The sequence below is a fragment of the Ochotona princeps genome, chromosome 3 (genome assembly GCF_030435755.1).
Source record: "Ochotona princeps isolate mOchPri1 chromosome 3, mOchPri1.hap1, whole genome shotgun sequence".
NCBI lineage: Eukaryota > Metazoa > Chordata > Mammalia > Lagomorpha > Ochotonidae > Ochotona > Ochotona princeps.
Window position 1 is genome coordinate 98,331,038 of NC_080834.1, and position 17,164 is coordinate 98,348,201.

The 17,164-nt window shown below is 42.3% G+C and overlaps 1 protein-coding gene across 4 annotated transcripts in view; it reads right to left on the reverse strand.

The window, feature by feature from the left end:
- The window catches only part of LPP (LIM domain containing preferred translocation partner in lipoma), a 702,694-nt gene that overhangs the window by 498,831 nt on the left and 186,699 nt on the right, over positions 1-17,164 (reverse strand). For all 4 annotated transcript variants that reach the window (XM_004577779.3, XM_058662126.1, XM_058662123.1 and 1 more), the window contains exon 3: positions 15,977-16,016. The gene's annotated coding sequence lies outside the window, so the exon portion shown is untranslated. The remainder of the gene's footprint in view (positions 1-15,976; positions 16,017-17,164) is intronic.

Genomic DNA, 17,164 nt, shown 5'->3' on the forward strand with positions numbered 1-17,164 from the left:
GGAAACAGATATATAAACTCCAATACAAGGTAAACATGCTTAAGAACACAACAAAATGTTTTTCGTCCCTTTCTTGTGCATCAATTACAGTAAATAATATGACCTTAAACCACCGTTTATAGCCATCTAACTCAACTGAGTTAAACAAAATATGAATATCAATAGGGATGCTGAAATTTAGAAAGTTTACAAGAATGCTCACACTCCCAAGATAAATGTTGAGCCGAAATAAAGTTTGAAGAAAGTTTAAAGATGACACTTACCACCTGCTACCCAACATCAACTAAGACAATTTTTCAAGTCTTCGCTTTATTTGCAACTCTAAAATAAAATGCTATCCCCAGGGTGCTGATGTCTAGTAGTTGAAGCCATCGCCTGCAATCCTGGAATCCTATACTGTAATATCAGCTAGAGTCCCAGCTACTCTGCTTCCTTTTCACCTGCCTGTTAATGTGCCAGGGATAGTAACACAAAATGCTGTGTGTGTGCCCTGGCCACCCATGTGGGCAACATCAATGCAGCTCCAGGTTCCTGCCTTTTGACTGACCTTTCCCGAGCTATCTGGGGAGTGAACTAATGGATGGAAGATCTCTATCTTTGTATCCCTCTCTCCATCTGCAATTCATTCAAATAAATAAATCAGAAAGGAAAGAATGAAGGCAGCAAGCCATCCATCAGGTTGGAGCCTCCAGTAATTGAACACTAGAGGCTTCATGAGACAGAGATCAGAGGATACAAACACACTCCTAGCCATGGGACATCCTGCACCAACTCGGGTCTGCCAGCAAGGAGGTCATCAACAGGCACAACTCCCTAACCCATTGACCAGAACTGTGAGGCCAACAAGCCTCTTTGAATCCCACTCAGCGGTAGTCAAACATTTACCAATTAATTGAGGGCAGATAGCAATTCCCTCGTATTCTGGCTACACCTGAATGATAGCTAAACAAGGGGCTAATCTCTGGTACAGTTAGTTCAAGCAGCACATGTGATGTACATATCCATATCCAAGCATCTGGGTTTGACTCCTACTCCCGCTAACGCTCATCCTGGGAGGCCTCAAACAATGAGGGCTCAAGTACTTGGATCACTGCCACTTCCTCTCAATCTCTCTCCTTTCAGTCTGCCTTTCCAATAAATAACACTTTAAAAACAATAGCAAATGCCAAAAGATTCTTACAAATTACTTTCTTACTTCATGTAAAAGATATGACGAGGGAAATGCAAGCTTTTCACTTAAGCTTACTTGCATGTAGGGAGATGGGTATCAGCCAAACCAGTTTCTAAAGCATAATAAAATCACAATGTAAACCTAAGGTTCACATTTGCAGGCTTTCAGCACAACTGTTGAAGCTGTATGGGACACCTACATCCTATAAGGGAGTGCTACTCTTCTAGTCCTGATGCCGCTTTCCTGCTAACATGTACCCTAGGAGGCAGCAACTGATGGCTCAACTATCTGAATCCCGCCACCCACATGGGAATCCTGGATTATGTTCTGGGGTCATAGGCACGTGAAGAGTGAATCATGAGATGAGGGCTTGGGTGGTGCTCTTTCCCTCCCAGCCATTGTCTCTTTGGACCTTGAATGAATATAATGCATTAAAACTGAAGTGCTCATACTGTGGCACAGGTTAGGTTTCCACTTACAATGCCATCATTCATATCAGATCACCTGTTTGAGTACCAGCTACTGTGCTTCTAACTCATCTTCCTGTTAAAGTATCTTGGCATTGAAGATGCCCAAGTATGTGGCCACCTGCCACCCATACGGGAAACCAGACACAGTTACTAGCCCATGACTTCAACCCACTAAGATTCATATTCTCTCTCTCTCTCTCTCTCTCTCTCTCTGTGTTATTCTGCCTTTCAAATAAATATGCAAATATTTTTTAATTTTTAAAAATAAATAAAGGTTTAGAGACTTTTCCAAAGAAGCTTGAATCATGCTGGATCTAACAATTATCTGGACCCAGGAAAGAATAGAAGTAACATTACAACATTTGGAGACTAAAGATCAAGAGAATGCACTTCTCCATCACTTCTTTCCACAGGTAAATATGAGCATAGCATTTGATTTTCTTTCTCTCATCACAAACTGAGGATAACACCAACACACTGAGTTTTATATAAAGGAATGTGCACGAACTTGAAGAAAATCAGAATTGGTGAGATCACAGTTCCCCTGAATCCACAATTTGACAACTTTCACCAACAATTAATAAACATTTTAGCAGATCATCTGTATTCAACTAAGTTCAACTGAACAAAAATTTACCAGATGTTCATCCTACATGTTTAGGTCTTCACCATGGTTAAAGACAAAGAGGGAGAAAAACAAAAAATGAGGAAAGTTCATCTAAGTCCCACACTTTGTCTTCTTGTACTCTGTAGTCTTGGGAAGTATACAGCAACACATACATCAATTACTGGAAGCATACCTCACATTTTATAATCAAGTACCCAAAAACTACAATACTGATAATGATGAGAGTTTTAAATGAGTGCTTACAAGAGACCAAGAAAGAATTCAAAACAGTAGAGAACATGATGTCATTTTTTCCCCTGCCTTTCTAAGTATTCACTTCTCGATGAACCAATCTGTAACATGAAGGAAAGCCCTGTCCTGGAGTACCTGTGTGGGCGGGTACTACTGAGGAGCATCTCTGCCACTTACTGTGGTGTCTTAGGCTCTTTCACCCACTCAGTGCTTTAGCAACAGAACACTTGGAACTGTGTCATTAATAAGCAAGAGAATTTATTTGGCTCCTTGTTCCAGAGGCCAGAAAATTCAAGAGGACTCTGGACCTGCTGGGGGTTGCAGACTGAGTCATTCCTGGGTGGAAGGGCAACTGGCAGGAGTGAGAGCTGCACAGAAAGAGGGGGTTGAATGCATTATTATAACCAACCATCTCATGAGATGATAAACCCACTCTTGCATGAAGGGCACAAATCCATTCAGTAAGATGCAATCCACATGACAAAATCAACTCTTGCAAGGCCCAACCTCCAAACACAATTTGATTGATGCGAAGTTCCCAATACATAAACTTTGGGAGACAGATTCCAACCTAGCACATACACCCCATTCTCTCACTTCTTTATTTCACTTTCTCTGCCCACTCCAAGGGACAGTCATGTCCCCCAGTCTTAACCATCCACTCTCTTCAGGCACTCCCTCATGTGGGAATAGTAGAATACTACCTAGCTGCCTATCAGAAGACATGAGTTTGTGCTACAGTCTATCTCTCCATTACTCAGTGACCTTGAACATATCATATCTACTCTACGGACTTCAGCATCCATCCAACAAAGCACAGATACTCTGTAAAAGCCCCTCTTGCTCCTAAATGTCCAACATCTGAGTCCTAGAGTTTCTGACTGCTTCCAAGTGACAACTGGGGGCTCACCAAACAGATCAAGAGGAGGTACTGACATGACCACATCAACCGTTTCTATTGTGGGGAAGGTCAGGGGCTCCTTCAAAAAATAGCTGATCTAAACAGAGCCCAAGGAGTGTCATGGCAACACTTCTCGCAAGCTGCCAGAGGTAGAGAGGAAAAGCAGCCAATATGCATGTGCAGCTGCCACATTTCAGAGCAGCACTCAAACCTCGTTAATATCATCTTGCCTAATACCAAATCCCATACATCATAAGCTATTTTTACTGTGTATTTAACAGATTTGTATATCATCTTCCCTGCCAGCATTTTCACAGTCTAGGACAGAAGACCATGCAGAGAGCTTTCAAGATTCTAAGCCACCCAAGGCTAGCACAGGAGAAGGAGCACATGAAAGAAGAAAAAGGAAATAAAAGAAAATTGAGGAGGAGAGAAATATACTTACAGGGGTCCAGATAAGCTAGGAGATAGAAAGGCATAAGAAGAAACAAGAGCAAGTAAAAGCCAATCCACAATCATTCAGGAATGAGACACTTAAGCCTCAGCTCTCCAAAGACTCAGAGGCATATGTGTGGCAAGACAGCATCAGCGAGGTGAATCCCCTGTTATTCTCAGGAGCTCATAGGGCCTCTCATGCCATTCTGATCACTGCCTTTGCCGATTTTCACTCATCTCCACAATCCACACCTTGTAGAAGAGGCACACATACCACTGAGCAGAGCAATGCACCTGTGACGCAGAAGGGCGCTTCTCATTTGCCCGCTTTAAAGTGTTTTTCAGAGCTCGTTGGCGCAGTCTTTTTGTCAAGTTTCATGTTTACGAGCAACTTGTCTCCCTCAAGTAGAAACAGGCATTCAAGCTTTTGATGACTGACCAAGTTAAATCATATGAAAGCACTTGTCACCTAGATTGTCACATCCCAAATATCCAGTGAATATCTGCTTGTCTTCAACTGTTTGATGCAACAGTGAGTGACACCACCACCTGTGTCGCACAATTCCTAATGGTCTTCACAGAAAAACAGGGTCCAATCAAGGTCAGCTGAGTGATGAGCAGGGACTGAGAAGCCTATAATTTCTCTGATGCTTAGTGGGATGTGGCAACTACTCTCAGACCTTTTCCTAGAACCAGGGATAGACTAGATAGGTCTGCAAAGTGGCTTTGCAGTTCTAAAATTCTGTAAGTTTCATACTCATCCTAGAAGCAAGCAATAAGCAAATGGAAAAACTACTGAAGAGCACAGCCATGTGCTTTTTCACTGAACACTACATTTAGTGCACTGTGCCAGGAGCTATAGGCAACTCAGAGAAGCAGAAATGAGTCCTTAGATTCAGACCTTTGTGATACTTGTGGGGCAGGGAAAAGCCACAAAGATGGAAAAACATGAAGGCATGACAATATCAAGTAAAGTTTCATTACAGTAAGCCCAATTGCTAAGACTGATATGTAGAGCCAAGAGGTAGACAGAGCAGACTGCCAAGAGGTAGACAGAGAAGATGAAACATAAGTGCTGGTCCTACAGACATAAGGTATTTTTGTAACAGATCTGGCTATATTCATGGTTTTATTATTACTCTGACAAAATACCTGGGGAATCTAAAATATAAAGTAAAGACTATCTAATGTCTAGGGATTTCACCTCAGTGAGGCCTTCCTGGTGGCAAAGCCTCAAGGCACAGTATCACATGACAAAAGACAGAGTGAACTTGTCCTAGTATATCTGCTTCTATGTTTATAATGGGGGCTCCAACATAATGACCCAATCTAACTCAATAACCCCTATTGCTAATCACCTTAACTGGGTTAAGTTTCTACCCTTTTAACATCATTCATATAAAACATTGGGGATTGAATAGAAAAATCATACTTAAACCACAGCAGCAGAAGAGGCATCACATCTTTGAAGTGAGTAAATCTCTAAGTTTTTTTTATGTCCCAGATCACTTTGAATAGCCTATGCTTCATCAAAGCCTAGAATAACAATGAACGGTAGGTGGGCAGTGAGAAAACACTGATGTAGCCAGGGCATACCTCTGTTCTGACTTTGCTCCATTGCCAGTATCTTATTTTTTTTAAACATAGTAACAAGAGGGCCCAGTGTGGTGGCCTAGTGGCTAAAGTCCTCACCTTGAACACACCAGGATTTCATATGGGTGCCAGTTGTAATCCCAGCAGCCCCGCTACCCATCCAGCTCTCTGCTTGTGGCCTGGGAAAATAGTCAAGGACGGCGCAAAGCCTTGGGACCCCGCACCCGTGTGGGAGACCTGGAGGAAATTCCTGGCTCCTGGCTTGGGATTGGCACAGCACCGGCCATTGTGGTTACTCGGGGAGAGAATCAACGGATGGAAGACCTTTCTATCTTCCTCTCCATATATCTGACTTTGCAATAAAAATAAACAAAATCTTTTTAAAAAAAAAAAAACAGTAAAATAGTAATAAGAAATCTCAAACTACAGCTGGGGTCCTAGAGGCTTCCATATCCACCTTGTTCAAAGCTCATGTATTGCAGATGATAAAACAAAGGCTCATGGGAAAAAAACATGGAGTTTTCCTCAACTATACATTTCTGTGTTCTTGGTACCATGAGCACCTGCTTCGGGGTCACACTTCACAGTAATTCTTGCTTGCCTTTCAGAGATTCTTCTCTTCAACATGTATTCCATCCATGTGTAGTTGATTATTACAAAACTAGTCCCTGGTTCTTTAAGATATGTCTAGAGTGAAAGATTTCTCGGTATGCTCAGTCACAAAGGGGAATGACTGAGCATGCACACCATTTAGAAACTGGACTGGTCCTCAACAAACTCACCTCCACAGACCTGCCAGCTTTCTCCTTCAATTTCTTAGCAAATTTATTTTCCTATAGGCACTGAGCAAAGGCTATTTAAGTCAGATATATATGGAACCTCGGTTCTCTGACACTCAGCCAAATACTTGTTCAAACTTATCACACTGCTTTTGATCATTACAAGCCTAGACACATATAGTCCCCAGTACAGCCAAAATAGCTTCAACCTACTCTAAATTCATCAAGCTTTCTACCAGACTGACTAAATATGTAGCAAAGGGAAAAAAAGGGGGGGGGGGGTAAAAGAAAAGAGGAGTGGCAAAGGGCATGGGCTACTAATGGAATAAACAGCCCTGCCTCTGAGCTACAGAATACTATATTGTCATTCCCATTTTACAAGTAAGAAATCCGCAATGGCTGGCCATGGGCCTCACATGGAGTCCCTGATGGAGCAGGGAGGTCCTAGTTCTGTGATAAACTTGTGGAATTCTCAGTATCTAGTCACTCCATCCACTGGAAAGGAGCAGCCCCAACAGCTGCTGAATGCAAAGGTTTTGTACCAAGTAGACATTCCCCCAGGACTGTCGGAATAAAAGCACAACAGGAAGATTTATGAGACAGAGCTTTGCAAATCCAGAGGCACCCAAGGCACATACCACATGGGAAATTTTTCTGTTTCTTAATTAATATAAAGAGAACCGATTCCATGGATTTCATAGACACAATTCTAAGAACCTAATGATACTTTCCTCCCTGGCTTCCTTTCCCAACCCTCTTCGTGCCCTTCCTTTCTTTTCTTTTTCACAAGGGAATTTAAAAAAAAAATCCCTTTAAACAGAAGAATTCAGTTGCCAGCTCATGTAGTGATGGCCCCAGCCAGACAGCAAAGGCATATTGGCATCACTATAATTTGTCCATTCACCAATATGCTTCCCGAAAAACACCCATATGCTTTCTTTTAGCTTCCATATGCTTTTAAAAAGAAAACTAAAATATTTCATTAGTTTTCAGAAATTAATAATTAGTTATTTCACAATAGTCACCCTCATTAAAAAACGAAAATAACTGATTAAGCTGCAGGATCCTGGCTTTCAACTCTTACTTTATTTTTTTTCATTCTCCCCCTGTAGGAGTTGAGTAATAGAGTAAAGCAGCCAGTGTGGAAATATTCACACTAATGGGAATGAAGAGTTATCATCCATACAACTAAGCATTCCTCTTGACTGAGACATCATGGCTTAATGAAAAGAACATGGACTTTGGGATCAGAAAGCCTTGGACTCCAATCCCAGTTAGACCCCTAGAGAATAGCACTTCTGAGGAAACGGTAGGTGTTGAAAAGATAAAGCTTGCTGGATCCCTTCAACCCAGTCTTCCATGATTCCCAGAGAGGGCCTCCACATGGCTCCCCCAGCCATCAGTACAACACACCACAAGAATGCTGGCAGCATGCCAGTCACTGTCGGCAGGCCAGGCCAAGAGCCTTGAAATCGTTGTGGGCCATGAAAGAAGGTTCCTCTGACTCTAATGAGTGTAGGAACTACCTGGGGATCTTGTTAAAGAACAGACTCTGGATCGGGGGTCTGGAATAGGGCCTGAGATGCTGTATCTCTAACAAGCTCCCAGGTGATGTTGCAGGTTCTCATACCAAACAGTGAAAAACAAAGACCTAAAAATGTCAAGAAGAAATCAGGAAACAGCATTTCCGAATACAGGACAAGGGCTATTAGTCATATGGATGACAACCTTCTGAGCATTGAGCAACAGTTTGGTATTTCATCTGTCCACACGAATGAACCATCAGTAGGGTATGACTTCCATTTCACAAACAACAAACTGAGGTGCCAAAGAACCCAGTAATTTATCCAGAACCACACAGTTAATAATGTCAAGCTCCAAATCCAGGTTGATCTTCGCATCAAGAATATCAGTGTCAGTATAAATCAGTGTAAGGAAGAAATTACAAGCTGATATTCCTGTGGAGTGGTATAAGGTCTGGTTCTTGTTCTGCTATTACTTCCAGGAAGCGATCACCTGCTGCCTGAACTTTAACACTTCATGCTCCATCTCTGAACCCTTTTGCCCAGTGAACCTGACCATCTCTGAGACCATTCCCAACTCCGATGTTATCTTTCACTCTTGTGGCTCCCATGTACACTCACAGTGGGTCACCAGACACTAGCCTCACACATGTGGCATTCATTATAACTTGGCAGACTTAACTTTTGAGTCGCTCACATCTGCATTTGTGCTGATCTAAGCATGGTCAGAAATCTCTCTCTTAAAAGTCCCATGCTTGAAGAAAAAGGGAAAAACAACAAGATTCCCCAGAGCACTGAAATTCCAATTCTGTAGATAACTAGCAGTCTGCTCAGGCCACTGTGACCCTAATTCACTTCTCTTATCATCTCCCTTTGGAGACCACAACCTATTGGGAAAACAATGAAAAACTATGAGTTTTTTATAAGGCATTTATGCAATTGTCTGACATATTTTTATCTGCCTTGAAGCATCAAATGAGAATTAAATAAACTGTAATTCTTACAAATGATTTACAATGTGTACCCTTGTCCCTCTGTCCACTCCCATCACATACATTCTCTATGCTCCACTGTGGCCCATTTAATATTTATAGCAGAGATTTCATTGGTTGATGCATTTGCTTCATTGTCCCTATTCATATCCAATGTTATCTCTGGAGGTATTCAAACATTTCAGTTCAGATATGGATTGAAACCTAGATTTTGCTATTTGTTGTCTATACAATGGCACAAACTTTTCATTTGCTCTGGGTTTAGTTTCCTGTTATTAAAATTAAAAAAGAAGTACTTTCTCTAATTCATAGCATTAAATATCTACTAAAATAGTAGGAATTTTAACAGAGTGTGGTGTAAAATTACATTTGAGTAAGTAACTGAATTATATATTGAAGAAAGAAGAAAAGAAAGCTTTACTCTTATGGGCCGACTGTGGACAGAGCAATGATGACACTGCCGAGGCACAAGGATCCCATGTCAGAGTGCAGGAGTTTGTGCCGCAGCTCCACGATAGGTCCCAGCGTCCTTCTAATGCACACCCAAGGTGGCTGCATGTGAGGCTTCAAGTACTGGAGCCCTTGGCATGCATGTGGGAGACCCAGAATGTGGGCTCTCCTGGCTCCAACACGAATCACCACCCTCTGTTGGGGAGTAAACCAGTGAATCTCTCTCTCTCTCTCCCTATGCCTTTCAAATAAATACTTTAAGGTTTCAATATTAAACTACTACTCAACAGTGTGAGATTTGTAAATCTACAATATTAAGGGTAATGAGTGAGGGTGACACTCAGAGCAGAACAAAGGGCTAACTATGGGAAAAATCCCACAGCAACAGGAAATGGATATCAACCAAATGTGATTTCAGACATGCTACACACACACAGAGAGAGAAAGAGAGAGAGAGAGAGAGAACCTTCCACTCAAGCGCGGCCTTCAGTGCAATCACAAAGCTCCTGAAATATTAGTCAGCACTCTTTGTAGCTATTCATTTCTCAGACAGATATATCTGAGTTTCAGAAAGTTCTATAATTCTCACCCTATCACAAACACAGAGACATGAGCATGCTGTCCACGGGCATGCACACTCTCATACCCACATTAAGAACCCCTGCCTTCAAAAAATTCTTTGGCAGAAATAGATCTGTCAACTAACAAAACATTTACCTAAGAAAGCAGAGTTTGGGCCTAATACAGTAGTCTAGTGGCTAAAGTCCTTCCTTGCACTCCAGGGATCCCATATGGATGTGAGTTCTAATACCGGTGGCCCTGCTTCTAATCCAGCTCCCTGCTTGTGGCCAGGGAAAACAGTTAAGGACAGCCCAAAGTCTTGGGAACCTGCACTCATGTAGGGAGACCTGGAAGAGGCTCCAGGCTCCTGGCTTCAGATCCGTGCAGTTCTGGCCATTGCGGCTACTTGGAGAGTAAATCAACAGACAGAAGATCATCCTCTATCTCTCCTCCTCTGTATATGTGACTTTCCAATAAAAATTAAACTTAAAAAAAAAGAGCAGAGATATTTTTCAAGCATGCCAATCAGAAATTATGGGGAAAGAAGTTAAAATGGTGAGCACTACAAACCAGAGAGCATGGGCTCAATACTCATGATTTAGCAGCAAACTCACTGTCAGGCTGTGAAGAAATCAAGACTCACGCGAGCCAGAGTAAGCTTTACCATCTATTCCACCTGTCACCTTCCATCTCAGGAATGAAGATACTGAGGCTTAACAGAAGCCAGGATTTGAACCACAGACTCAGTAAGCTGATTTCTCTTTTAGATCGCAGTACCACAAGCTTTAAGGAAAAGTTTGGACTTACCATTTATTTGATCATTAACACTGCCTACGCTGGACCTGGAAGTCACAATAAAACAGGAGCTTGATCTCGACAAAGATTATATTAGCTAATTCTAGGTCCCAGACTGGGCCCACAAAAACAAAGCTTAGAGAAAGCTGAAGAGTAAGAAGTACTATCAATTTTGAATAGCCCCAGAAGTTAGTAATTGCAGGCCATGAGCTGATTGGTTTTGTGCTGGCCATTAGTCCCATATCCACTTGTGTATTTATTTTTTTCAAAAAAAAAATAAGATTTTTAGGGCCCGACAGTGTAGCCTAGCGGCTAAGGTCCTCACCTTGAATGCACCGGGATCGCATATGGACACCAGTTCTAATCCCGGCAGCTCCACTTCCCATCCAGCTCCCTGCTTGTGGCCTGGGAAAGCAGTTGAGGACAGCCCAAAGCTTTGGGACACTGCATCCCGTGTGTGAAACCCGGAAGAGGTTCCTGGTTCCCGGCTTCAGATTGGCGCAGCACCAGCCTTTGAGGTCACTTGGGAGTGAATCACTGGACGGAAGATCTTCCTCTCTGTCTCTCCTCCTCTCTGTATATCTGACTTTGTAATAAAAATAAATAAATCTTAAAAAAATATTTATTTTTATTTGAAAGTCAGATTTACAAAGAGAGGGAGAGACAGAAAGATTTTTCCATCTCTGGTTCATTCCCCAAGTAGCCGCAATGGCTAGAGCTGAGCTGATCCAAAACTTGCAGCTTCTTTCAGGTCTCCCGTGTGGGTGCAGGGTCCAAATGCTTTGGGCTATCCTCGGATGCTTTCCCAGGCCACAAGCATGGAGCAGGAAGGGAAGTGGAGCAGCCGGGATACAAACTGGTACTCATAAGAGATCCTAGCACATGCAAGGTGAAGACTAGTCACTAGGTTACCATGCTGGGCCCCCTCTTGTGTATTTTTTCCTCACCTGTCTTCTATTAATGTTCCCAACAATGTGCAATAAATAGCAAATTAAGCTCATCCTCAGTTTCCCATAATTCATTGGATCACAGAAGGGCAAGAGGCTGGAGGAGAAAGTCAGGGTCACATAAACTCAGGATGGACAGCAAAGGAATGCCTCCTGATACACACAAAAGGCAGAGGACAGGCAGAACCCCACATGCCACTATCCCTTGGAAGGAACAAAGATGCCCAGAACCCATACAATGTTAAGGATATCTCATAGTCTTGTGTGGACACAGGGATCAGTTTTTTTGGGGTTTTGTTTGTTTGTTTGTTTTTCCTGAAAGTCAATGGCCTTTTAACTATGGGGAAGAGAATGGTTAATTTACAGAAAGATTTTTCTACTAAAACAATTATGAAACTATAGAGTTAGACTACAGAATTCTAGTCTGGGAATAGCCACTTAACACCTATACAAAGTAGACTCATTCTCTGTCCCCAAAATATCTATCTCCAAAAGGAGAAATAAAAGCTATATTAATTTTTCAAGTCCTCTCTGGCTTTGATATTTAGATATTTCTTTGCATTTCCAACAATTCATCCTGCAAAGTTATAACAAAAGAGCAATCCATCTCTTTTTTTTTCTGCTGCAAACAGATAAGTTTATTTGCTTTTTTTTTAAAGATTTTATTTTTTATTACAAAGTCAGATATACAGAGAGGAGGAGAGACAGAGAGGAAGATCTTCCGTCCAATGATTCACTCCCCAAGTGAGCTGCAACGGGCCGGTGCACGCCGATCCGAAACCGGGAACCAGGAACCTCTTCCGGGTCTCCCACGAGGGTGCAGGGTCCCAAGGCATTGGGCCGTCCTCAACTGCTTTCCCAGGCCACAAGCAGGGAGCTGGATGGGAAGTGGAGCTACTGGGATTAGAACCGGCGTCCATATGGGATCCCAGAGCTTTCAAGGCGAGGACTTTAGCCGCTAGGCCATGCCGCCGGGCCCAGATAAGTTTATTTGTGAAGGGACCAGGTGAGCAGGGAAGGGAGAGGAAGGGGAAAGCACCTCCCAAGAGCCAGAGGTGGGGTGCCTCTCGAAAGGGGAGGGAGAGAGAGACACCCAGCAATCCATCTCTTAAAAACAGTGTGTGCTGAGGGGACTGGCATTGTAACGCACACAGGGTTAGGCCGCTTCCTGCAATACCAGCCTGCCACATGAACAGTGCCTGTACTTTTCTTTCATTTCCAATCCAGCTCCTGCTACTAGCCTGGGGAAAGCATTGGAAAATGACCAACTATTTAGGTCCCTGCCTCCCACATGGGAGACAAGGATGAAACTCCTGGCACCTGCGTTCAGCCTGTCCAAGTCATGGCTATAGAAGCAACTTGCAGAATGAGCCAGGAAATGGAAGATCTCTGTCACTCACTCGCTCCCTCCCTCTCTCTATAATTCTACCTCTCAAGAAAAAAAAAAACTTTAAAAAATAATGCTGATAGGGCCCGGCAGCGTGGCCTAGCGGCTAAAGTCCTCGGGCCTTGAAAGCCCCGGGATCCCATATGGGCGCCGGTTCTAATCCTGGCAGCTCCACTTCCCATCCAGCTCCCTGCTTGTGGCCTGGGAAAGCAGTCGAGGACGGCCCAAAGCTTTGGGACCCTGCACCCGCACAGGAGACCCAGAAGAGGTTCCAGGTCCCAGCATCGGATTGGCGCGTACCTGCCCGTTGCAGCTCACTTGGGGAGTGAATCATCGGATGGAAGGTCTTCCTCTCTGTCTCTCCTCCTCTCTGTATATCCTGCTTTCCAATAACAATAAAATCTTTAAAAAATAATAATAAAAAAAATAATGCTAATAGTGGGTAAATTAACCAGATGCCATAAGAGGAATCACAGATGATGCAGTGAACTCATACAATGAAGGAAGATGAAGTTACTTCTCCCACCGTAACTATACATTGTATGCCTTGGGGAACAGGACACCAATGTATAAACACCGAATCATAGTGTATATATCATCCAAATCACTCACTGTTCTTCTGAAATGTGAAAGAAGTAAAAGCTAAACAGAATAATTATTATCCATATGCAAACTCAATGGTAACTAAAGGACATTGCTGTGATTTTGGAAACATGGTAACAGGAAGGAGAAAAGAAAATCAGATCTAAAAAACTTATCCTTAAGGAATGCCAGGATCATGTGTTACAGCTATGTTGCTAGATGCCCAAGTGGACCTCAGACAGGGAGGTAGGTGATATGCCCAGGGTATCAGAGCCAGTTCACATTAGAGCTTGGGTCAGATTATCATGGTTTCTGACTCATAAGAACACACAGCACATAGCTTTACTTCCAAAGACAAGAAAAATCTATCTAGGTAACTAGGGAAATTATTTCATTTCTAACTACAGCTTCCACTTTCACTCAAAAACCAATAATTGTTTAATTTTATTTAAGGCAAACTAGGCCTGTTTCCATCAAATTACAATAAACAATTGACTCTGGCAATACAGACAAGTCCCAGAGAATTAATTGGGTATTCTTCATCCAGGCTAATGAATCACCCTGTGGAAAACAGGAATAATCAACAGTCTACAGAGGCCAGAAGCCTGTTCTTGTTCAAATACAGATCTTGCTTATTCAAGAACATTAGGTATCAGCTCTAAATAGTAAACACAGTATACCATTTCAGATTCCATGAAGTACAGCTTTAAATAGCTTTGGTCTTGAAATGGGACAGGGAACACACCACAGTCAGTGGAGCCACATTGAAAGCAGAGAAAAGCAATGATTATGCTCATTAAGTAGGTACCTGTTGACATCTCTACTGTCAGGACTAATTATTTTAACTGCTATTCTTTCTTCATTACTGCACTGATGCAGATTAGTAATACAAGACTATTTGAAATGTCTACAGCATTCCCACAGAAAAACTGTTTTGCCATCTTTCAAAGGCTAATTGAGAAGGTGCTCTTTCCCTTCCCATCAACCCCCACCTCCAAATGAGCAAGATAAAGACATACAGAGTTACAGACAGATGGATGCATAGAATTTATCTTCACAAGAGCATCTTTTGTTACCTTTTAAGTCTTATTTAAAAATCCTCTTTGTCCATTCCCAGTAGTTTTCGTGGGAAAGGAGGACATCGCTAACCATGCCTCCAAAGTTGTTGTATTGATATTTAATGATGGCTTCTGGGGCAGGGTTAATACAATTAACTGCAGTTACATGACAAACAAGGCTCTGCTTCACATGTTGTCAAAAATGATGACAGGACGGGTACATGAGACATTCTTTTCTGATATTTGCATTCCTCATGAAAACAATACATTAGAAACTTTTTTGCAGGATCATTTCATGAACTGGAGAGTTACTAAAAGGCAGAAAACATGCTTACTGCTTTTTAATAACTTCTTCCAAGAATTTTTATTATTTCACATAGTCAGTATTAGATTTGAAATTGTATTAATGTAACATCATAATTTCCACTCAGTTCAAAACTGTTAAGTCTACGAAACGTGTAACAGTTTCAACCAACTGAAGTTTTTTCAGAGATCTGTGCTACATCACTGATGTCTGCAGTTCAGTATTATAAACACACCAAAAGATGAAAATGTTCAGCCAAATAAATGTTTACAGTACATTAAATAATATCACATGATAATAAAGGGATGACTCTACAAGGCCCTGCATTTAGGAATACCATATTAACCACGTTTCTTCTTTTTCACTGAGACCTCTAAAAGATTACATAGAACACGGGAAAGCTCACTAGGAGATGCAGATATTAGCAGATGAGCTTCAAAAGAAATCTACATTTTGAAAAATTTTACATTTATAAAACCCATTAAAAATGGTTCTTTTCACTGTCTCCCATTTTCATGGCAAAGTCAAGACAAATGCATACTTCACCCAGGGCTTACAGCCTTCGTATCAGTCCCCAGGATCATGGAGTGAAGACATAAAGGGTTCCGGGTTTTAAAAGGCTCTAACTCATTTCTGTGATGTTATGGGTTTTGTGTTGTTGCTGCTGCTGCTACCTGCTAGGATCATAAACTTTTAGTTGATGGGTTTGGAAGCAAGGCAGAATGACAGACACCACCACTCATTTTTGGCCCCTTCAAAATTAGGAAACAGGGGTACTGTAGTGTGGTTGAAGATATCAGGCAGAAAGCCTTCTGGCACATACTAGTCAGGGAAACAATAAAAGAATGGGTAAAAACACCTAAGTTCATCACATATTTGTTCAATGTGAACCTTCGAATGTTGCCTAGATGCTTGTGCCTATAGTTGGTACTAAAACTTACAAACTAGGAATTAAAAGGGAAAATTAGACTGCAAATACCTAAGAGAAGGGCAGCTCTCACTTTAGTCACTTTACGTTTTGTTGCTACTCTCACTTTAGCCATTTTATATGTTTTGTTGCTAATGAAGATCCTGTGCATCCCTTTTGTTAGGAGTAAAATCAGTCTTTAACATTATTGATTCTGATGTCTCCTGGCATTCCACAGCCACACAGATGTCCATCCTCTTACCTCAAATGGCTGGCTGTTACACCAACTGCAGGGCTAGCGTCTGCAAATAAAACAGAGAAACATTACCACTGAGCACTGAACCTGTATTCATTAATAACCACAGCTTCATCCTCTGCATTGCAGATTGTTTCACATAACATATCCAAATTCATTATTTCACTGTACTACACCAAAATCCTCAAAAGCAGCAAGAAGAGATGTGTTTACTCACTTTGTAGGTAATGGAAACAGAAGCCCAGAGAGGGAAAGGAAGGATGAGGAGGTAATGGACACCTCTCCCATAATTACCATGTAAAACGGGTAAGGCTGCCCTTATTTCACAAACATGGAAGCTGAGGTTCAGAAAAGTAAGTGTAGACAGGCACTTGGCACAGCAGTAGGGAAACCTACAACTTATTTCAAGATGCCTGGGTCCTAGTCCCAGTTCTGCCTCTGAGTTCAGCTTCCTACTAGGGCTTGGAAGCAGCAGGTGATGGCTCAAGACTTGGGCTTCGGCTACCACTAAGGGACAATCAGAGTTTCTGGCTTCTAGCTTCCACCCAGCTATGGTGAACACTTGGGGGAATGAACCAGTAGGTAGAAGATCAATATCTCATACTCCCCATTTGTTGTCAAGTACGTAGAAACACATAACTTTTTTCCCACACTAGTATCATCATTTTTCCCTGTATCTGAGGTCAGGGGAGAAACAAAGGGAAAAGCCCCACCCAGCCTCCCACCCAGCCTCCCACCCATCCGAGGTCCCCAATGTGAGGCATGCTCTGAGGGTCCTGCTCAAGCAGTTTTGATAGTCCAACAGTTTTGAATTGTCGTCAATCTTGTCATTACAAGCACAATGAAATCTATTCAAAATCCTGGCTGATACAATCTCTTCATGGTTGGGATTCTGAGATCAGCAGTTCAGTTGGAGGGATCTCCAAAGAAACTTCGTCTGAGGTGATCCCAGACCTGATTCTTGTGTGTGCTTGCCAGTACGAGATCTGGCAACATTCGTCGCCTCAATCAGCTTATGCACATGCTGGTGGTTGCAATTGCTGGGTCAGTTCTGTTTCCAGCCCCATCTTCCATGTGAACCCATGGGTGTTGCAGTCCAGCCTGATCCTGCCCACTTCATACTCAGCCCTCATACAAAGCAGTGGGAGCTGCAGCCTAGTTGGGGCAACTCCCCATAACCCCCACCAGGCCTGC